This window comes from Aethalodelphis obliquidens, unplaced genomic scaffold (genome assembly GCF_003676395.1).
Source record: "Aethalodelphis obliquidens isolate GAN/ISIS:26980383/991018 unplaced genomic scaffold, ASM367639v1 scaffold19, whole genome shotgun sequence".
NCBI classification, from domain to species: domain Eukaryota; kingdom Metazoa; phylum Chordata; class Mammalia; order Artiodactyla; family Delphinidae; genus Aethalodelphis; species Aethalodelphis obliquidens.
In genome coordinates this window covers 16,280,590-16,303,957 of record NW_020837963.1, presented here as the reverse complement: position 1 = coordinate 16,303,957, position 23,368 = coordinate 16,280,590, and the positions used below count along the sequence as shown (strand labels likewise).

General features: G+C 45.5%; 1 protein-coding gene across 8 annotated transcripts in view; it reads left to right on the top strand.

Moving 5' to 3' along the window:
* RNF152 (ring finger protein 152) overlaps positions 1-23,368 on the top strand; it is an 81,459-nt gene that overhangs the window by 13,287 nt on the left and 44,804 nt on the right. For 2 of the 8 annotated variants that reach the window (XM_027118677.1, XM_027118675.1), the window contains exon 3: positions 22,176-22,302. The exons of 2 other annotated variants lie outside the window; for them this stretch is intronic. The gene's annotated coding sequence lies outside the window, so the exon portion shown is untranslated. Of the gene's footprint in view, positions 1-4,168; positions 7,908-22,175; positions 22,303-23,368 lie in introns of those variants that run through there. 4 more of the 8 variants (XM_027118678.1, XM_027118676.1, XM_027118673.1 and 1 more) reach the window with 4 other exon arrangements.

Here is a 23,368-nt window from a genome sequence, read left to right as displayed (position 1 = left end):
TTCTGTATCTAGCTGGAGCCATGAGATTGGTTCTCATGAAAGGTTGTGTGTGGAAATGAGAGGCAGTTAAGAGTGGGGGTCCTTTTGCATATCTGCTCTCTTTCTGGTCTGCTGGCCAGCTGCAGGGGTGTGCCGGGGAGAACTATGAAGCCCTGGGGTATGATGGAGTCACGGGGTGGAAGGACCCCTGGTCCTGAATGACCTTGTGGAGCAGAGCCTTCCTTACCAAGTTGCATTGAGATGCAATGTGAAGAAATTAAACCACATGCGTTAGGCCAGTGAGATTTGGGGGTATGTATTTTGGCAGTCAGTCTACCTTCCCTAACCTTCCCTGACGCTTGGAAAGAAGGGACTTTGCTGAAGCAGCCATGCCCAGTATTCCAGGCAGTGAGTAAAATCAGACATTCTAACCACGGCAAAAGAGAGAGTTTGTTTATTTGTTTGTTCTTGTGTAGGTAGCATCAGTCTTATTGCTATAATTCTTTTAATTTCTCAAATTTATCAGGAAATAAGAGGATGATAAATGTGAATTTGCTGTTCCACCACTTTAATAATTCTGACCTGTGAATAACAGGCAGCTCTGAGCTATAAAAGCTTTTAGTAAAAAGTTAATAAAACATCGAATGTCCCAGCGGTTCTCGTTTCACTGTGTATGAATATGAGTCTGCAATGCAAGTTCAGGTTGAGATATCTGTGGTAATTTATGTTTAATGCGTTTTCATATTTTGGGGGGAAAATGACAGATGTTGATACCCTACAGTCACAGCTGTTCCCCACACCATTAACAAATAAATTGCTGTATATGATGTGATGGGCTTTGAACCGGACTCCTATATGCTTAGTCCAGCTGAATGATGTGGGTTAGTGTCCCTTAAAAAGCTGAACCCCAAAGCTTGCTTCTCAGACCAAATTCAATGCCTAGTGCAAGATTTCCTTTGCAGCAGTTAATTGGATTTGTGGTTGTGTCTACGCAGAGCCATTGTCCGCAACTCGTAAGTCAAACGGTTTCATTTGGCACTCATCTGGATGACAACAGAGGGGTTGTTTGTGGGAGACAATGGCTGATTGTGGGTGAGCCCTTCGTTGGCTGAAAGCTTTGTGTTTGAGTCAGTGGTCTCAGTGCCTGCCCCATTTGCACAGCGTTCAGTCCATTGTACAAAGAGCCACCCCCGGTGAATTTTACCTTACCTGTCAGACTCCCTGTCAGCAAATAGAACAAATCTGGCCTCAGGATTTTAAGATGGTAAAGTCTCTCTTTCTAGAAAAAATCCTGCTGGCATCTTAACTACCAAATATCTGATCCTTCTGTGTTTTTTTTTTCCCCCAGATAAAACATTTGCATAAGAATAAGAGTAGCTAATATGGATGACACTAGTTACGTGCCAGGCTCTAAGTGTTTTGCATACAGATTGTGCGTCATTATCACAATAGTCTTAAGGGGAAGGTACTACTAATATCTCTATTTTGATTTCTCCATTTACAAGAACTTGAGGCACAGAGAGGCTAAATGATTTGCCCAAGATCACAAAATAAGTAATGCCAGAGCTGGGATTAGAACCCAGCCATGACTGGCTCCAGAGGTTATGATATAAGCCACTGCAGTATGCTGCCTCAGATTTTTCATTCTGTTAAGGAGACTCACTTTGTCTGAGATATCCTGTATTTTTATGACTTCAACTAACATTTGTATATGATGATTAAAAAGAGTTCGTGATATTATTGCTTTATTTTTGCATGGATTGAGCATAATTCCCTACTAAGCTGTCAGCTGATGGCCTTGTGTCTTCCATAACTCTTGACACAACGCTTCCTTGTAAGAAAGTGCTAATTTAGCACGTTGGTTTGATTATTTTTATATAGAGATGCTCCTTTAGGAGGTTACCTCTGTAGGAATAAGGACACATGGACACAAGGAACTCAAGTGCCAGGTGGTGTTGGATGAAGTGGCCTTGGAGTTCAGAGGGGGAAAGATGACTTCCTGCTAGAGGGTTTAGAATGGCTTCATGGAAGAAGTAGCATTTGCCAGTGCCCTGGAAGGGTAGGTAGTCATCTGGACATCTGGAGTGGCATTTCTGCAGCAGCAAGGTGGTAAGGGAGGGTGGATCTTGTCTTCTGGACAACAAAAAATGCTTTCTGCCTGAAGCCTGGAGCATTTGAGCAGGACTTGTAGGAAAAGGATTAGAATGGTGGGTGGGAGGGGGACTTTGGCATTTATTCTGCAGGAAGCCATTGATGGTGTAGGGGCAGGAAAGGATGTGGATGTGAAACCGTGCTTTCAGAAGCTTAACCTGGCAGCAGTCGGTATGGATCGGGGCAGGAAAGGACAAAGGTGGGGAGGCCAGTCGGGGTCCAGAGAAGATGTGGGGAAGATTTGGACTCCAGGGGGGAGGCCACAGGAATGGAAAGGGTGAATGAAAGCAAGAAGCGTTTCTGAGACAAAGTTAGAATTTTGGAGACGGATTGAATGAGAGGTGAGAAGTAAACAGGTTTTCACGTCTGAGCTACTGGGTGAATAGTGGTAACAAATATAAAATTTTGGAGGTAGGACCAGATTTGGGAGAAATCAAGAGTTCACTTTGGAAATGCAGTTAGTAGCGAGGTCAGAGCTGTTTTTTCGAGAGTAATGCACATCCAGGTGGTCATTATGAGTCTGAGTTTTGAACTGTGTTACCCAGAGAGAACCTCTCGAGGGCTGGCTGTGAAAGGACATAGGTAAAAAGAATGGTAGGAACAAAGAAAAAAATTATCTGGAGCAGAGGAGACTTGCACGTATCGAACACTAAAAGTGGTATGTGACTTCATGTTATCGTGTAGCTCGATTTCTATTTGTTGCTCCTAAATTGGTTATGATTTCTTCTAGATTTGAAATGCTTTACGGACCATGCATGAGAAGTGCTCCCTATGGGACCCTGCCTGGAATATTGGGAACCTGGTTGGAAGACCCTCTCCTCATCTAAGCCGGTTCACTCACCAGCCCCTAGATGTGCTCGGGACCGGCCAGCCTGCTCCCTCTTCCTCTGCCCTTCTATTCAAATCATAACTCTTTCTTTAATTCCCTGCTCAGATCCCATCACTGAATCCCCAATAATCACAGCTGAAAGTGGCCTTTGCTGCCTCCTATGTGTCGCAGACCTTAATGTAGGTCCTGGGGACAGCCAGCTGCTGGCCAAGGGCAGATCAGGGCTGAGCCCACCTATTCATCTTTGCATTGCAGGGACCTAGCTTATTACTTTTTTCACCAGTAAATGTTAGCATGAACTGTTACATCTCTAACTAGTTTTTAATCTCCTTGAGGACTGCAGAGATCTAATGCTTTTTTGTATTTCCCACACTGTTTTTTGGATATGGTATCTTGGTGGTCCTGGTTGATTAAGGGCTGTAGTGTCAGAAAGTTTCCTTTCCTCGTTGGGGCCACTGCATCTTGACAGCTAAATCTTGTATCTGTAATCAGAAGTGTCATGTTAGTTACCACCTTTGACTGTGTTTATATTTGTCTACTATTCAAAAGACATATTGACTATCTTGATTGATTCTTTTCTTACTGTGGTGTTGAGCGGTGGCTGCAAGGAGATAGTGTCGGGGCACATTGCCATGTAGTTTTGCCTTTGGTTTTAAGGTAAGATGTTGGGTTAGGTTTTCAGGAACCAAAATATACTCAGAGTCCAAATGGGTAAAAACAGAAGTAGAAACCTGAAATTAGTTTTTAATGTTTCTACAATTAACTTAATCAGACAAAATTCATTTAGTAATGTATGAAAAATGGTTGTGAGTAAACAGAATGAAACTATGCTTATTAAGATAGATTAGGAAAATACTTTGGGGAGTAAAGCAGCTTTAATTTTCCTTTCTTGATGTTTGTTTACCAATACAATCTCAGCTAGAATCTGCTGTCCTGGGCTCTGGCCTGTTGCATTTTCTCAGAAAACAAGTCCACTTCCTCTGGGTTATGGAGAAAGAGCTTTTCCTCCTTCAGAGAATTTTAGGTGGGCTGACGTTCATAACTAACTTTTGAGTAATGGGAGTTTAGTACGTTGGCAGAAGAAAAGCAAGTGGTGGTGTTAGCCGCAGTGCTGTAAGAGGTAAGGCCTGCCAGTTTTTAAGTATGGAGATTGCAAAATTTGGGGTAAAATTTTAAGTATTAAATATCTTTACATTGGTCTCACAATTTTATAAGTGAAAAAAAATTGCTGATATGTCCTTGGCAGTCACTAAATCCAAAGCATCTTGTAAAACTCTACATAGTCACCCAATGTAATTCTTACAATAATTTAGAAGCAGGTTTTTGTCCCCATTTTTTGGATGACCAAACTGAGGCACGGAGAGGTCTAGCAGCTTGCTCTAGATTATGCTGTCAAGTGGCAGAACCAGGATGGAAACTCAGTAGTAGCATTGGTACATCAGTTCATTATAATACAGTGATCTTTCAAAACTTTGCAGTATTGGAAAGTACCGATAAAAAGTAATTGCTATCAGAAACAAAATATACTGACAATAAGCGTCTTCAATGAACATAATATTAAAAATGAAATGCTAAAAGTTTTAGAGTTTTAATTTCAGTCCCTCTGTGCTCTGGTCACAATAGAGTTGTAATTTATCTTATTGTGGCTATTTTGTTTCTATACCAGAAATTCATCCGGAGATTATAGTGCAAAGAGTAGCTGCTGAAATTATGTGGAAGTAGAGAATAGTGAGGTTATTTTGAGGGAAGTCCACTTTAGTAGAATAGCCAATGCTTTTCGAATGTAGGACAAGCCAGAGAGGAAGGGGGCCTAATTATGGATCCTGTTTTGGAGATCAGAAACCAGACTGCCCAGAGTTCATTCAGAGTTTTTAACCAGATAGTATCAAGGTCATTAGCAATATTTTTTGGCTCTGGTATTAAGTTTTTTAAATAAACATTGTTCATCTCTAGCCTGTTCCATGAACTCCCCATTCTGAATGTTGGGAGTAACCAACATCAGGTTTGCTGCCCTCCTGACCGCAGGATCCTTTTCTGGAACCTCTCTCACGACAAGTTTTACCTTTTGCCATGAATACTTCCCGGTGTCAGAAGCTTACCACCTCCCGAGTAAATTTGTTCCCATTTTATAGTCGGGAAAACCTGAGACTAAATGAGGTGAAATGATAGACCGAGGTCTCTGCAGTTCAGAGGTAGGCCTTGAATCAGCCCTGATAGAACATAACATCCTGTTCAACCCCAGTCGTGCTCCAGGAATCACTTGATGCGCACCCCAGCCGTCCAGCCTTTCCTTCTGATGGGGCGCCATCAGCATACCACAGGACCCGCTAATGCACTTTCACTCTGCTGGCCTGCAGTGTCCTTGGCTTTACCATTAGAGCTTCATTCCTTGTGGTATGGAGAAGACAGCATGAACTGGTTACTCAGTGGGCTGAGGGCTGTATTCCTCCTCTGCTACTTATGTATTAGCCTTGTGATCCTGAGCAAATCACTCCGTGTCCTCATTGAAGATGAGGCCAGCAGTACCTGTCTCGAAGGGTCACTGCTGTGAAGGTTAATACTGATAACTGATGTGCACGGAACCCTTGCAAGGGTGCCGGGTGCTGTTTTCAGTGTTATGTATATGTCACCTCACTAATTCTCAGAACGGTAGTCTGAGGTAGGAATCAGAGGCAGACCCAGAGAAGTTAAATGCTGTATCTGAGAGCTGGAGCTGGTACATAGACAATCAGTATAAATTCGTTCTTTTTGCTGTTCCTTTTGGGTTTTATATCCATGAGTCCTTTGCTAAAATGTGAGTGCCCTTGGGTAGGATAACCCATTCACCTCTGTAAGGGTATAGTAGCTAATCCTGTGAATCAGGTTTCGTTTAGCCCCTCTGAGAAGCAGGTGCAGGTCTGATGGAGGGAAGGTGAAAAAGACGATCACAAGCTGTAACGTGATCTGGGCAGGTCGGCTAAGACTTGACGGTGGTGTGGTGGGAGGGACCCCGGGAGTGGTGGGAGGAGTAAGGTGAGCATCACAGTGAGGCGGGAGGCACCGATAAGGAAAGGCAGTGGGCGCTCAATTTAAACTGGACCTTTTTGCCTCGGATGGAGGTGGTCCCTTACTTTGGCTTCACTTTTTTCTCTTTCTTGGATCTGAAGAAGTGAGGTCTACAGACATGCTGATAGGGAGATAGGACTTTGACCCTTTTTCTTTCTTGGTTAACCTTAAAAGAACTCTTCTTTCCACATCCTTAAAAGAAGGTAGAGAAAGAAGAGTGACGTCCTGAAGCAGAACCTTCAGGGAGTGGGGTTTGGGGTCTGCTTGGTCAAGACAAATAAGGGGCGGGACTTTGGGGCGATGGAGCCAGCAGGGATGTGAAGTCTTTTCTTGGGGACCATGCCAGCTGTGAAGAACCAGGGGTGAAGGGTCAGCCGGGGTTGGGGAGGGACCCTTTCTTCCTTGGGTAGAAGAAACCAGAGCAGATGAGAGCACTTAGTAGACACAAGCTTTGTGGGAGACAAGGAGATGCATGACATGAGGATTTTAAAAAATACCATTGCTTGTGCATATTTGCAATAATAAATCCCATCCTCGGACACTGTGATAAGTAAAGCCTGTTTGGAGGTCACAGGCCACATCATGGCTGCAGTGAAATTTGGCCACTGAAGGCTTCCTGCTGTGCTTTCTACACCTACCCACCCCCGAAGTCCAGCCTCCTTATAATCCTAAAAGCAGGGGATTAGCGTTAGATACAGGTCCAGTAAAATAATATTTCTATATTTTCGATTATTTCTTTCCAAGAGAGGGGGAAGTTTGGGAGAAATGGAAGGATGTGATAGGGCAACATATATGGCGATGCCTAACTTGAGTTGGTAGACTTGCCCATCTTTTCCCTCATGGGTTGAATTCAGAATGAATGAGCTCAGCGTGGAAGTCTATATCAGAAAATACAAATGCTTATCGTGAATCCTAATTACACGGCTGCTGTCGTGGCTTCCTGTCCAAAGGTACCTCTGCTTTCTTATTTTGTCTTTATATCATTGTTCCTTGTACTGTTAGCCGTTCAGATTTGAGGATAGACATTTCCCATTTCTATGGATTTCAGTAATTAGAATTTTGTGGTGATTGAAATGGTTAAGACTGGAGTTACTTTAGCTAGTGCTACTTACAAAGAAGTGGAGAACTTAGGATATTCCCGGAACAAATGAGATTACCAAGATGTTAGAATGTTCTAAAAATCTTTTCTAAGAACCTCAAATGCCTATGAAAGATCTACATTCTTATGAGCAATGAATGCTTCTTAGTTTTTGTATTTAATCATTAAAGTGGGAACCCTAAGGAACTCAAGAATAGGCAATTCTTTATCAATTTGCTTTTAAGTCACTTGTGAAGAATCCTGTGTGTCCTTGACCTTTTTATGAAGCTGCCTTTGCAATGCCTGGTCCTGACTTTCCCCCACACTTTCCTGTTCTGCATCTTTTCTCCACAGAACTACACAGCAAAATATTGATGTATGCTTCTCATTCATGTAGTGGACGACTTTGAAGTTGCTTCTAAAGCCCATACTTATCCTTGTGACCTGAGGCGGCCTTTCTGGATGCCCAGGGCAGTGAGTGCCCTGCAGAGTCAGCTAAGGGTGACTAGGCTGGACTTCCCTCCGCCCTGTGGTCTCCAAGCTGACACTGAACAGGTGTGGCTGCTCTTGAGACATTGAATAAACTGGGAAGAAAAGAGAAACATTGGAAAATATGTAAAAAATGCTTTTCCTTGGGAGAAGCACCCCTGAACATGGCGCAGATAGGTGTCATCAGCTGATAGCAACACTTGAAGGCCTGTGCTGGCTGCAAGGGAAATGGAGAGAAAGGAAAGCCCAGCTTCATGCCTTACCACGAATGGGGGTTTGTGAAGGAGGCACGGGGCATCCAGATTGTCCCCCAGGGGCTCATTAAGTGCTAAGAAGGTGAGTAAAATTGGTTTAATGTGTTGTTTGTCTTAGCTAGCATATCAGTTGAAGTCGTATCTTTATGTGCATTTTGTGTGTTTTCACGGTACGGTGGGGTTCCTCGGAGAAATTGCGTGCCCTGGACATTGGTAACCATTCTAAGGGATTTAGGAACGTTATTTTATATTTTAAGTGATTACCGCGAGTTACAGTTGTTATTTTTGCTTTTCATGCTGCATTGTCAATGGCGTCTGGGTTTATTTGATGCCAAGTTCATGGTCAGGAATAGAGGCCTGAATGGTTCAGACTGGTGCTACAGGGAGTCCAGCCTGGTTTACATTGGTTCACCCTGTGGTAGGGTCCACAGAAGAGATGTAGGGAATAGGTACCCTCCCTTCTTAAAATTAAAAACAACAGCAACAACAAAATCCCCTTCTTCCAAATATCTCTTTGCTCTCCCTCCTGCTGCCAGGAAAAAACAATAAAAACCAGTCGGAGTTGTGGATTCAGTTTGCCATCTCGTCGCTTTTGTGACTCGTGTGACTCTTGAGTTCCCGCTCTGAAAATTATCTCTTGCCGATTTAAAATCTGAAACAGGCTTGCTTCATAAACCCTTGAGCTAGCGAGCAGATAGCTAGGTGTGTTTGCCATCACGAGGTTGCCATGTTTGAATGCTTGGTGGAAAAAAAGGCCCCGACAGGCAGAGCTTTTAAAAAGGGCACATAAACCCTTCCCATGTCCTCCTCCCTACTCTTAAGGGTCCTGAGTCAATCTGGGGCAAGCCCCTAAGTCTGTTGTTTGGTTTTGCTTTTGCTTTGAAGACATTTGTCATAGCACATTCATTAGTTCCGAAGCTTTGGGGACCGGCTCACCGCAGCCCTGCTGTGAGCACGCAGGGGCTGGTTGTGGAAGAGCCAGAGCCGTCACCTTGGAGAAGGTCACAGACTCGGGGGAGACACACGTGTGTCCCCAGTGTCAATAGGAAGTAGTGAATGGTTGACGAAGGGGATGAATGTGGCACTGCGGGGGCATAAAGGGGGGTTGTGGGAGCCCTCCCGGGAGGAGCGGCGGAGGGAACAGCACGTGCATAGTTTGGAAAAGCCAGAGTTGGGAGAAGATGGAGAAGAGGGTGTGGATCGGATGAGGCTGGAAATGTAACCAAATCACCAAAGGATCTTTAGACCTTAGTGGGCATGTGGGCCCCACTCCCTTGGTCATAAGGAGTAAGTAGAATATTCGAAGTTGTGGGAGGCCTGCTCAGATGGTTCAAAGCATGGGAAATTGGGCAGAAAGTGTGGGTGTGAATCCTGGCTCTGCCGTGTTCTTGCTGTGTAACCTGGGCAAGTGTGTTGAGTGTCTTTGCTGCCGTCTCTTGCCCGGCAGTGTTGGGACCATGAGGGCACCTTCCCCGAATTGTCCCAAGGGTTAAGCCATCATCCTATTAAAGCCCTGACATGGGGTAGTGCTCCTGAGGGCTTCCAGGGACCTGATTGCCACTTAGGATCAGTACACAGGGCGGTGGGAGTGAGGGGGAGATTGGAGATGGGGATGGACCTGGTTTGCAGGGTTTTTGTGGTGGTCTGGACAGCGGTTCCCAGTGAGGTGTGCCCTGTGGGACCTTGGTCCTCTGAGCACCTTTGGAAGTTGGGGCCACATGGTCGGGAATATGCCTGCTTCTCCACCCTGGTCTAAGGTGTGGACCCAGGCAGTGGTTGTAGGAACAGACCTGAGAGAAATTTTAGGAGGCAGCATAACCTGGGCTTGATGAAACTTTGGGAACATTATATTATCTTGTCTTTTGGACCACAGGGTTTACTCTAGTTCCCAATCATTCCAACAGGGAGATATGTAATTGAATCTCAGCTGGCTAGCCCTCCTTGCAAACTAAAAGAAAATCGCCATTTTTAGAGTTTTATGCAGGTTTCTTTTGGGGGGATGTGGACAGATATCACGGAGATATTTGCCTTTAATTTAAAATGAGTTGCCCTGGAAATCCATTGCACTGTACGTTGAGAAAACTATTTTCTGAGGCACAGAAGTATTAGTCCATTCTGAACCTCTCTGAGGCAATAGAGACAGTACTAAATGCCACAGTGAAATGGAGGCTGCTAGCAAGGGATTATCTAGGACTTGGGTTTAGACAATTTGCAAAAACAATTCAGCAAAGTCTATAAAGGCAACAGGGGAAAATAGTATTTCTTTTTTGTGCTGCCAACCAGGTTGTCACATGGATTAGTAATTTAGATAGGAACAGCCGTGAATCACTGCTTAGAGTTTCGCATTTAATTTTATCCTGGAAGCAATTTCCCTTTCAAATTCTCGAGCTGTAGTTATCATTAATGAATCAAACATGAAACTCAGAGAACTACTAATTCATTTTGAAATAAGTAGACATTTAAATCTCAAAAAAAAACCCTTAAATTTCTTTCCGTGGTGTTTAATATCTTCAAGCTGACAAAAACGTGGAACGGCATTTCACAGAGGGAATTTCCCAGAGTGGTGAGCGGCAGGTCCTAGGGTCTGTGTGCCTGACATCTTGGCTGCCGCTTTGCGGGTATGAAAGTCAAGACTTCTCAGTGACCAGTGAGTGACCGGGTGTTTTCCAGGGGGGGGAAAGATGAAAATATATGGAAAAGGCAGCTGATGGCAGTCAGAGCTCACCAGCCAAGCTCTCATCCCCGGTGTTTTGCGGCTTAACCCTTTCAGTCTTATCCTTTCCTGGGACGCCTGCCACCCCGCTCTGTCCCTGCCTTCCTTCCCCTTATCCAGTGTTGCTTTGGGAAAAGGTCCATTCAGTCATCAGAGGTTGTTGGATGTGAGTCTGTGGGGTTCCAGCCTCTCAAACACTGTCTGAGGTCCAGCTTGTACGGGGTGATGGCTATGAAAGGTCCCTGTGGCTTCACACACAGGAGTGCGTGGAGATTTGGAAGCACCGAATGAGACAGAACACCAAAGGCCAGAATACTTACATTTTCAAGCCTGGAAAATGTGTTTGGGGTTTTCCCTCAAAGACACTTTAAATAACGGTCAGAGAGGGCTGCCCTGGTGGCGCAGTGGTTGAGAGTCCGCCTGCCGATGCAGGGGACACGGGTTCGTGCCCCGGTCCGGGAAGATCCCACATGCCGCAGAGTGGCTGGGCCCGTGAGCCACGACCGCTGAGCCTGCGCGTCCGGAGCCTGTGCTCTGCAACGGGAGAGGCCACAACAGTGAGAGGCCCGCGTACCCCCCCCAAAAAAAGGTCAGAGAATCAGTGGATTGTGTCCAAAGCAATATTACCTGAACAACTACTGAAAAAGGTAAAGGGACTGCTTTTTACGGCCAACAGATTTGATTTGTTTTGGACATGGTAGGCTTCTAGAACTTTTGTTGAACTCATCTTTTTTTTTTTAAGACAAGATTTAAGGACTTTTTTACTCCCCACCTCCTACTTCCACTCCACCTTTTTTGAAAAGGCCTTTGGTCAGCTGAGGTTCTTTTCAGGATGGTCATCTCATCTGTGATCTCGTGTGAGCCTCAGTTTCCTTGTGTGTAAAATGGGGGTGATAATACTTTCCCTCCTTCCCTGTAGCAAAAATGGCTGTGAAGATGACATGAGATCATGGCTATGAAGACACCTATTAGTACCTTTCTGTAAGCACGTGAGGCAGAGAGGGACTCCGAGGCTCAGGATGCAGGAGGGAGTATTTTGTATGTAAACAGGGAGGAAAAAAGCTTCAATTTCTACTGTTCGCGCCCCCACCCCGTTCCTTCCCCTACTTAGGACCTGAATTAGATGGTCTAGTTTCTTCGGGGAAGGAAGGTTCCTTCTGGGGACTCCAGGCCTTGTCTGTCTTCCTCCAGTTCAACCAGGCAGGTGGCCACGCTGTGAAAGATGTTCCTGATCACAGATACGTACAGATCTTCCTTGGCTTACGATGGGGTTATGTCCCAATCAACCCATCGTAAGCTGAAAATGTCTCAAGTCAGAAATGCATTTAATACACCCAACCTACCGAACGCCGTAGGTTCGCCTCGCCTACCTTAAATGAGCTCAGAACACTTCCATTAGCCCACAGCTGGGCAAAACCATTGCACACAAAGCCTATTGTATTGACTGTCTCATGTAACTTACTGATTACTGTACTGAACGTGAAAAACAGAATGATCGTCTGGGTACAGAATGGTTGTGAGTGTGTGGTTGTTCACTCTAGGGATCACGTGCTGATGGGGAGCTGTGCTCACTGCCACTGCCCAGCATCACAAGAGAGGATCGTACTGAAAATTGCTAGCCCCCCAAAAGATCAAAATTCGAAATACAGTTTCTACTGAATGCATATTACTTTTACACCACTGTAAAGTCGAAAAATTGTAAATCGAACCATCCTAAGCTGGGGACCGTCTGTATTTTCTCTTTCCTACTTGACGCTGCTTCTTAATCAGGAGGTTTTTGTGGTTCCTCAGTTGTTCACTTCCCCTTGTGTTAATTTCCTAGGGCTCCTGTGACAGAGTTGCGCAAACTGGGTGGCTTAAAACGAGAATCTCGTTCTCTCACATTTCTAGAGGCTGGAAGTCCACGTTGGAGGTGTCGGCAGGGCCACGCTCGATCTGAAACCTGTACGAGACGATCCTTCTTTGCCTCTTCCAGCTTCTGGTGTTGCCGGCAACCCGTGGCTCGTAGATGCATCATTAATCTCTGCCTCTGTCATCACATGGCCTTCTCTCCTCACGTGTCTCTTCTCTTCTTAAACACACCAGTCGTGTTGGACTAAGGGTCCCTCTAATCCAGTGTGAACTCACCTTAACTGATGAATATGCAGCAACCCTATTTCCCAATAAGGCCACGTTCTGAGGCACCGGGCGTTAGGACTTGAACACACCATTTTTGGAGACACAATTCAACCCGTAACATCCCTGTCTCCCCCCCCATCAGATAGTTTGATGCTCATTCACGCCACAGCTTCAAGCCCATTTTCAGAGAGCAGCATGTGCCCCCCTGGAGAGGGATGCAGCTCCCGCCTCCTTCCAGAACTGCTTGCTGTGACATTGTGTCTCTAATGACTATGTCATGGAGCCCCTGGGAACATGGTCTGTGAGAGTCACGCAGCACTTTGGAAGCAACTTAGAGTTTGGATTAGCACCAAAACAACCCTCTCGTGCTCTGTTGCTGATTTCACTTAAGTCAACTAAGCCTGAAACCAAGAAGCTTAGATGGTACTGGTGGGGAGTACAAAAGTCCTTCCAGTTTCATTTGAAACAATTGATTTTATCAGAAGTACTGAAGTGGGAATTTGAGCAAGTGCATACTCTGTCCCATTCTGCGAGGTGGAATGAGTTCATGGTGGCTTCTGAATGGTGCGTGCAGGTGACTGGGATGCCAGGGAGCCCTAGCCCTCACCAGTAATACAGGGTTGTGGCCAAGGGGCATCAGATCGCCCCACGTGGGTTAAAAAATGCCTCCTCCGCCTCCCTGCACCTGGTAATTGACATAACCTGGTGCCTGAGAAACATAGGGCTTCCCCAATTAGGACTCATACAGTAAGAAGGAAGCCAGGTCAGGCTGCATTTAGTCCTGGTTTTGCCCCAGTCTTGCCAACTGAATTTAAGCACATTTCTTATTAAAATGGGATCTCAGGTTTCTCACCTCTGTGTGAAAATAGTGAAATTTGCTGCATCATGAAGTCTGCAAGGCAATTAATAGGTGGCTATGTGCAAGCCACTGGCAGATCTCAAGTAACTAGTGAAGGGTGATGATGAGGACAGCCTCTCTCGAGCTCTGTCTCCACGAATAAATAGATGTTAGGCTCGGACAGAGCCATTTAAGTAAGAGCAAAGTCTGAAATGCAGAGGGTTGATTGAGGAGCTGCCGGTCTTGTTCTTGGGGTCTGGCCAGGTCCGGGAGGAGTGCTGTAGACTTGTCTGGTGGGGGCCATGGGTGGAGTCCACTTCCAGATAAAACGGAGGAGCTGCAGGAGGGCTGGGGAAGGGAGGGGGTCCCTTCAGGGTGATGGGTTGCAATAGGAGGTTGAAGGAGACAGAACTGAAGACTATTTCCAGAAGTGGCAGTATCTCAGGACAGGCTCCCAGTCCTGGGGTACATGGTTGTAGGGACAGCAGGTCCAGGTGGCTTGAGGGATGGAAGGGCGGCCAGGAGTCCAGGGAGCTTCAGACCCAGAGGGCTAAGGAATCAGGAAAGGACTCTAAGTGTAGGTAGAGGAGCCTGGGCAGGAAGTCATGGCCGAGCCAGCAGTCGAGGGACTTGGGTGGGGTCTCAGAGGGTTGTACCAAAATTACTCAGACATCTCCACTAAGGTTAGGGCTGGCCCTAGAAACTGGGGTGGATGGGTGGATGGAGGGGATTCCAGCTATGAGAAGAGAGGGTTGGGACAGACCATGTCTGGGACAGAGCGTCCCCCTACCCAGCCCTGCTCTGGGTCTCAGCCCCGCTTCATTTATTTCAGTGGATTTAGTAACAGTGAGGATCCCAGAAATGAAGCTAAGCTCATACCCACCACCTCAGCACAGACTAGAGCCGTTTTTGCTGCTGCCGTGTTGTCTTAGTTATTCGGTCATTTATAATCACGGGGCAAATGCATTATTTTGGCAGACACTATTGAATGTAGATGTTTAAACGCTTCCGTGACAAATTTACTTTAAATGACTATTGATTAACAGGACTGAGGCTGAGAGGTGTTTTGCGATACGGTATCATCCAAAAATAGAATGAACAAAGACCCACAGTCACAGTTCTGATTGCTGGCTGGGGCCTGGAAGTGGACTGTGGGATTATTTGCTACTTTTGTGCCCTTGTGTGATCAGAATACGGCCATGAACCATAGGCCTGGTCATTTAAAAGAAGTAACAGTGGGTTAGGAGGCGAACTACGGTAATAACGTCAGACTGCGAGGGGCGTGTTCTTACCTGCAGCCGCTCATAAAGAAAACTCCGTTTCTGTGGCAGTTGGAAATTTGCTTCATTTTGCCGAGATTCAAACTAGAGTATTCTGAGGGCCTGAAAGTTCAAAAGCAAGGCCCAGGCAAAATATATGACAGTGTTTGATATAAAAATTATGTTGGTTTTGCCATGCAGATGAAATCACTGGGACAGTGTGTGGTGTCCTGGAGGAGACTTTGAAATAAGAAATTTGGTGATTTGGGTTTTTATTGTGACTCAACTTTGGGCTTACCATTTAATATCCTTAAGTCTCAGTTTTCTCATCAGCAAAATAGAAGAATTTCTACCCTCTCTTCCTCTTACAGTGTTGGGGGTTATCCAACGAGTAATGCACAAAACAGTGTTTGAAAACTGACTTAATTATACAACTGGTAAGTAGGAGTTACCAGTTACCAGGTAAAAAGTCAGATTCTCTCTTTTATGCCTGTTTCCCTGCATCGATTTTAATTATATTCACTCCAGAGTTTTGATTGAAAAATGCTGGTTTTTCCTTGTTTTACTGCTTAAATAATTTCAAATGCTATCCTGAGTAATAACACTATATCTAGATGAGGGCTGTTCAAAGAGGGGGAATTGTGCTGCAGGATGTTTGTAAATAATGTTTAGGTGACACTATTGTGATAATTATGGCTGTTTAAAGATGAGTTTTATAGTGAGTCCTCAATTTTCCTGTCACTTTTTTTTTTCCTGGGCTTTCCCACTTAAGCATATTTGTTCTGTAGAGAGAGCTGTTGAGGGAACTAAATCCTGAGAGAGCTCAACAGCTCTTTGAATCTACTTTTCATTTTCTGTGGCTAATTTTGCGGGCCCTCAAGAGGACAGAGTTTGCCCCCCTTCCCCTGCTAGTAAGGGCAGGAGGGGGGAGGTGTAGCAAATCCCCAGACGCTCAGTTTCTGGTGGCAATGAATCCCTGGATCAGAGTGACCTTGAAAGCTATGTTCAGTGGCCAGAAGATCCTGAGCCATGCTATTTGTGTGGGATCTGAGTCCCAAGGGTAACACCCCACCTCACCCATCCCTTCTGAGCAGGTACTTGAGAGGCTGCTGAACAGGAGGCAGCATGAAGAGGACCCTCCTGCAGATAAGTAAAGCACCGTCAGAGGGTTTTGCAATAAACTCTTGGGACCCCCAGGCTTTGTAGCTTTCCCAGGAGAGGAACCCGATGTGTATTTCACCATGTTGCTCACCAGCTTCCATGTGCTTTCCAGCTTTTAGTTGTTAGCAGTCTCAAACATCAGCTTCGTTATCTTCCTTTTACTCACCAGCTCAATCGGAATCTAATGTCAGATGAGTCAGTAAATTTTGTTAATGGGTCTTTGCAAGCTTTTAGAGTTGCAATTGGAGGAGCCCTTGGAAGTCATCATGACCAGCCCTCTCACCTTACAGATGAAAACCCTGAGACCCAGAGAAATTGAGTGACGGGTTAGGGTTATACAGCAGGTTAGTGGCGGAGTCAGGACAAGGACCCAGGGCTCTTTAACTATCTGGAAGCATTGCGTGGTCCTATAAAGTATGGAGTAAGGCGTCCTTAGCAGGTATACCCTCTTTTAATTTAGCCAGGTTATCTGGAGGCTATGATATCGCCAAAATAATGTATCACGTGGATTAGAACATCTTAATTTTATTAACATGTTTATTGTTAAGTCCTGGTAAACCAGAATTCCCTTGTGATGCTACCCTTTTTGAAAAACTTAACAAAGTTTATTGGTTCATTTTTCCGAAATAGGAAAATAATCATTTTCCAAACTGACTCTTAGATGTCTGGGAATCTTGCTGTCCTTAGAATCATTCCAAATATTGGTTGTAAGTGTGTAGGGTTATAGCTTCAGAGCATGGATTTGGCATGAACACAAGCCACAAAATGTATTCCAGCACCACCCTCCCCCCTTCTCCCCACCACATTAGCTTATTTAAAATATAATATTCCGGTTGCTTGAATTCTTCCGCATGACTTTACAAGCCCTATTCACTGTTACTTTATAGTTTTGGGGACTGAGACAATGACTTATCTTAGCTCAGGAAAACCATGTAACTTGCTGATACTATACCATTTGCATTCTGATGCGGCACTGATTTTTTTTTTTTCTTCACTACCATTTTCACTTCAGGTTGCACATAGACACAGGCAGGGTAAAAGCTTGGCAATGCTACCTGCTTGGCTTGTTTATTTTCTCCCATTGGTAAAGTGCCTATGACTCAACACTGGGTTCTTTTCTTCTCCACGACGTTCAAGTGAGAGGAGGGGATGGCACATCCCAGGCATCAAGGGAAGTGTGACCATCGTATTAGAATGTCCTTCGTGTAGGAAGCCTCGCCCACTCCTTTCTGATTACCCAGCTGCGACACACCACACGCCAGGGGACCACAGACTAAGGCTCTAAATAGCACCCTGTCAGCCCTCTCTATCTAGTTCCCTCACTTGAGAGCAAGAGAGAAAGGAACCATGGAAAATCACTGAGAGGACGGTTTCCTATGTATTCTAAATAGATTGTTTCAAACATGGAGAATGGGGATGTCACCTATTATAAATTTTTCTTCAGACGGTTACTGGTATGTGTAGGTCTTAGCAAGTTAAGATTGTTTTGCTCTTTTAAAACTGAGAGCTGGGCTTCCCTGGTGGCGCAGTGGTTGAGAGTCCGCCTGCCGATGCAGGGGACGCGGGTTCGTGCCCCGGTCCAGGAAGATCCTACATGCCGCGGAGCGGCTGGGCCCGTGAGCCCTGGCTGCTGGGCCTGCGCGTCCGGATCCTGTGCTCCGCAATGGGAGAGGCCACAGCAGTGAGAGGCCCGCGTACCGCAAAAAAAAAAAACCCAAAAAACTGAGAGCTGTCATTTCCATACCCCCTCGCCCATATACTTTCTTGTGACACTAATCTCTCAGGTAGTTGTGACATCATAGTCTGTAAAATGAATTGCTGCCTCAGTGCCTTGCTGCTTCTACTGGACCATAGGGAAGGGGGCTGACGTGAGACAGGGTTACCAGCAGGGGTAATAGAACTGGAAGTTTCCACTTGGCATCTGTTGGCTGAGGAACAGAGATAATGATTGGGGCAGAGTTGAAATACTTCTTGTTAATAGTATGGTGAGAGCCTGGAAAAGAAAATAATATTGCAGGCATTGCCATATCTGGGGAGGCGACAGGAGCAGCCGAAAGGAGTGGAACTTGGAGTTATGAGATCGGGTTTAAATTCAGCCCCGTCCCACACGTGGAACCTGGTTTAAGTCATGCAGCCTTGAGCCTCAGTTTCAGTTGAAAAGTGACGGTGGTGGGCAGAGGGAATAGGCATAGTGGTGATGCTGGTCACGTTTGCCTTACTCTGTGACAGGCTGAATATTGGTCCCCAAAGATGTCCTTGTTCTAATCCCTGGAACTGTTGAATGTTACCTTATGTGGCAAAACGGACTCTGCAGAGGTGATTAAGGATCTGGAAATGGAAAGATCATCCTGGATTATCCGAGTGGATCCAGTGTAATCACAAGGGTTCTTCCTTATAAGAGGGAGACAGAAGATACGAGGAAAAGGGGCCCTGAGCCTAGGAATGCAGGTGGTCTCTAGAAGCTGAAAAGAGCAAGGACACAGATTCTCCCCTGAGAGCCTCCAGAAGGAGCCAGCCATGCCCATAACCCTACTTCAGCCAAGGGAGACTGATTTTGGATATCTGGCCTCAAGAACTATAAAAATAACTCATATTGTTTAAGCCACTAAACTTAGGATAATTTGTAACACACAGCAGCAACAGGAAACGAATACACTTACCTTACGTACCTCGTAGTTCTTGTAATGGTTAAATGTGACTTTGTATTTCTATATTTGCAAATGTCAAAGTGCTACATAGACGTTAGTACTTTTTAAGTGAATTTTTATATTCATCTGGATTTCCAGGTTAAGTTGGTTAAGGTAGGTCAGGAAGACCCAGAGAACAAGAATCAAGACTTCTCAGTTATGCAGTGAACAAACTGTGTCTGAAAAATTAAATCCGTGTTATCAGATAATTCTTAATTGTGAAATTGTTCATGGTCCTTAACCACCCGTGAGTCGCTTTTCAGATGAGCTTCTGGGTATGCGCCTCACTTTCTGCACCTGTGCGTCTCAACCTTGAATGTTTATTAGAGTCACTGGGAAAGCTTTGAAAAGTCCAATGTCTAGGCCACACCCCAGGGCGATTAAATTGGAACCTCTGCAGGTAGAACCTGAACGTGGGTGATTTTTAAGGCTCCGCAGGTGATTGCAGCAGGCAGCCCAGGCTGAGATCCGCTGCAGAGGTGCCGTGTTTGCTAAGCAAGATTTTAAATCAGTTCTCCTTGAAGCCTGATGTAGCTAGATGTTCTTTTGAGTTTGGTGGAAAATGCTGTGCCGAGGCCTCGCTGTTATATCTTTCAATGATATTAACATATCAGTTTATGAGCTGTGGTGTGTTTCCAGTAGGAAATACAAAAGTATTAGCCAACACTCCCAAGAGGTCCAGCAAACAGATTGGTGTGCACTGATGGCAAACACAATATCGGCAAGTAGTTTTCTCCTCATCTCGCCCAAGCGTTTTTAAAAGCAACGGTTGGGGGGAGAAAAGGAAGACGTTGAGGCTTTCTCCTCAAATGGTCGAGCCCTTGAAAACTGATAAATACTGTTTTACTTGGACTGTATGTCCTATGCCTCCCGTCTGAAGGAGGAAAAAATCATTTTGAAATTTCTTCCTTTGGAGCCATGGAGTCAGAAGCTGTGAGAGAGTTGAAAGTTGCCATTGCTGTCTCCCTGTGTTCCTGGCTGCCGTGAGCTGTCGTGTGCTTCCAGGCGTATCTGGGCCCCCTGTCACTGAGGGCACCCTGGCCTTGTCGGCTGGTGACATTATCTGCCTTATGTATGTCACAGGGAGGGTATTACAGATAAAATTATTTTTACAAATCACAAGGTGCTATACCTTGTTGCTATTGTATTTTGAGTGTGCAGTCTGCCATGAATTTATAAAGATGATAGAAAGCCTGTAGCATAAGTTCATTCTATTCATGGTAAGAACGGATGGGGTCCTTATTTTCTAGGGTCCTGAGTGACCAAGTAGAAGCACTGGCTCTAGTACCTGTGAAAGTCATGTGATTTCTTACTGGTCATTTAACCAGTTGGGTTTAATTTTCTCATCTAAATGGAAACACTAATGCTTGACTGCTTAATGCTGCCCTAGGTGAATTTGGGTGTCCAGACAGTAGGGTGGTACTTCAGTGTACCTCTGTATTACATTGTCTCAGTTTAGATCTTGGCTCTGAAACTTACTGTCTGGGGGATACTCAGGAAGCAATTTAACCTCTCTGTACCTCAGTTTTGGCATCTGTAAAATGGGCAAATAAGATACCTGAGAAGGCTGCCATAAGGATTGGCTAAGGCATGGAGAAAACCTGGCACCCATTCTGGGTGTGTCACCATGGCCTACATCCTTACCCTTGTATTTGGGGCAGCTCAGGAGCATGGGCTAGTGTTCTCTCCTCTTTTCCTTCCTCCTGTCCCTTCAATAAATATTTATTGGACACCTAATACTTTTAGGAACTATACCATGGATACAATGTTTATGCAAAGTAGACACTCTTGTCCAGAGCTTTAATGGTTTGAAAGTTTGATTTAAAATGTTGGTACAGGGCTTCCCTGGTGGCACAGTGGTTGAGAGTCCGCCTGCCGATGCAGGGGACACGCGTTCGTGCCCCGGTCCGGGAGGATCCCACATGCTGCGGAGCGGCTGGGCCCGTGAGCCATGGCCACTGAGCCTGCGCATCCAGAGCCTGTGCTCCACAACGGGAGAGGCCACAACAGGGAGAGGCCCGCATACCACACACACACAAAAAAATGTTGGTACAAAGTGGTGATAGGGTAGGATTGGGTGAGTAAAACCTGTTTGTTCCTGATAGATCTGAAATGTAAGACTTCAGATGGTTTATCTGCACCAACCAGAGTAAGTTCCTAAGATGTTTCTTGTAATTACGGGAATCAGTTGATGGACCTCGGGACCAGGGCAGAGGAAGGTCGTTGGAATGATGCTCCAAGTGGTCCCCTGGGGAGAAGACATGGTTCTCTGATCCGATTGGCCATATGGTCAATCGTGTGTCAGAGCAAACATGGTGATTGGGCATTTCCGTTTGCCCGGTGCCGTGCCAGCTCTTGAGGGTCCATGGTCCCTGTCCAGATGGAGCTCCCTGAGCACCAGGAGATTTCACAGTTGAGGGGTGGGGTACTTACAGTGTGGATGCCAGGTAGGAGCTTTAGGAAGCTTTCACCAGATCCCTGAGCTCAAAGAAGCATTTGGGTATTTTATGGTTCATGAAATTGTTTATTTTTTAACTTAGTTTTTGGGTACCATTCAGAAGCAGGTTTCCCTTACTGTCGTGAATGTATACCTTTTTCATAGAAAATTTTCCAAAATGAACTCCTCTTTTCCCAAGATTTCTCTTAGGATGAATTTCTTGTGCTCTAATCAAATCTATGTAGCTCGACCCTGCTTTTCAGCCACTTAGGTTTCGTTAGTGATTAGAGCTATTAATCAAGTTTGGTGGTGATCATAATAACCGTTTGTGTTATTTTCAGCTCTACTTTAACAGACAAAAAAAGAGAATTATTTTAAGGACATAGAAAAATTCTAGAGAGTGCTCAAAGAAATTCTGTGCTTTCACCAATCCCCCTTAGAATTGCCTATGAAAAGTGGTAATGAGAATGATAATGATGGTAATGTTTGCAATGATTGCGTTTTGCTTTCGGGTGGTTATTCTATGCCAGACTATGTCATGAGGGCTTTGCACGCATGCTCTCATTTTATCACCCAGCAGTTGTATGAGGTCGTCCTTTCTTGGCTTTCACTTTTTACAGAGGAGGGGCACTGAGGCACCACAGGGTTGGATACATTGTCCAAGTTCAAATGTCCCATCAGTGAAAGGACTACCATTTTATTTCCAAATGAGTCTGACTCAGACGTGCTTTCCACACTACTTTATTATCTCCTTGGGCAAAATCCAGTTAGGAGGTTGGGTGAGAAGAACCTCTGAAGGAGACAGGAAGGATATATTAGCTAATTCACCCCAATAGGTCCCTGGCAGGTTTGGATGAGGAAGCATCCTATTTATCTTGGAGTTAGGGACACTGAGCTGCTGAGAAACTGCGGATTGCCTAAGGTCATAAAGTAAATCATTGATAGAACTTAATCCAGAAGCTGGGTCCTCTCCACCTCATTCGATGGAGAGTCAGTTTACACAATTGCATAACCTACAGCAATTCAGTTGCATGGATGACAGAGAGATCCATTATGTTTTGGATCATCTGAAATCAGAGGTTTAAGAATTTTCAATTTGGATTCAATTCTAAAACTTCTTTTCTTTTCCTATTTTAGAACACTGCACAGGCTTTGGAGTCTACTCAGAGGTCGCTTTGGGCAGCTACTTCTTAAACCCAGCAACGAATCCTTCCTTTGTGTGTGGCTGTTGGGAGGAGTGAGTGCTAATGGTACCTGGAACTTTGTGGGTATTTGCTATAATTGCTCAGTGATTGGTCACTTAGTCTGCATTTGAAATAATTTTGGAAGAGAGAGCAGGGCTCTCAAAACTGTAATCATGGGACTAGGGGAATTCTTCAGGGTCAACTTCACGGTAGCAGGAATGGAAACTCTGCTATACCACATAGCAGTTGCATCTCAGTTTTTGTGTGTTGGGCACTAGAGACCACCAACTTTGGACAAGGGACTTAGTGCTTAGGTTATGAGCTATTGACCCTCCCTGGGCAGGACTCCCCTCCAAAGACTTGGCTTCCAAGTCCTAGTAGATCAGCAGCTCACAGTGAGGGGAGGTAAGGAAAGCTCATGGCCACCTCCAGGCTCCCCTTGCAGGCTCTTCCCTGGACTGGACTCTAGGATCTCCATCGGCTAACAAGGGTGTGCTGGACATTCTCCATTCATCCCTCCAGATCATTCTCCCATCTTCCCAGACCTTCTTGGGCTCCATCACCCTGGCTTCCTTGCCCTCTGGCTTCAGGTTGGGTTGTGCCACTGGCAGGAGGTGGAAGGACAAGAGAAGTCAAAACACATCCCTGTTCCCTCCTTCCCTGGGCCCCATTTCCCTACTTCTCTCTCAGCTCCTCCTGGTAGACTACATGACTACTTTTACTGATTCTGGTGACAGCACCCTTCTTTTGCCCTTCAGCCCTGGAGGTGGTGGGATCTTCCACTGTTGCTAATCCCTGGTAGTCTCGATAGGACTCTCAACCCTGCACAGCCCCGCAGACAGTCCCTTCCTTAACTCTCTTCAAATACTCCTTAGGAAAATGCAGCTGACATTTGAGCACAGGCTTGAAGGAGGCGAGGAGGAAAGACATCCATATCTGAGAGAAGAGATTCCAGGGAGAGGGAAGATCTGGCCTGGAGCAGAGGCAGCAGGGGTGGGCAGGGGGAGGGGGCCCTGGTATGCAATGGGGTCGGATGGTGCCGGGCTCTGTAGGCCATTGCAAGAACTTTGGGGTGTTTTTTTTGTTTTTTTTTTGTGGTACGCGGGCCCCTCACTGCTGTGGCCTCTCCCGTGGCAGAGCACAGGC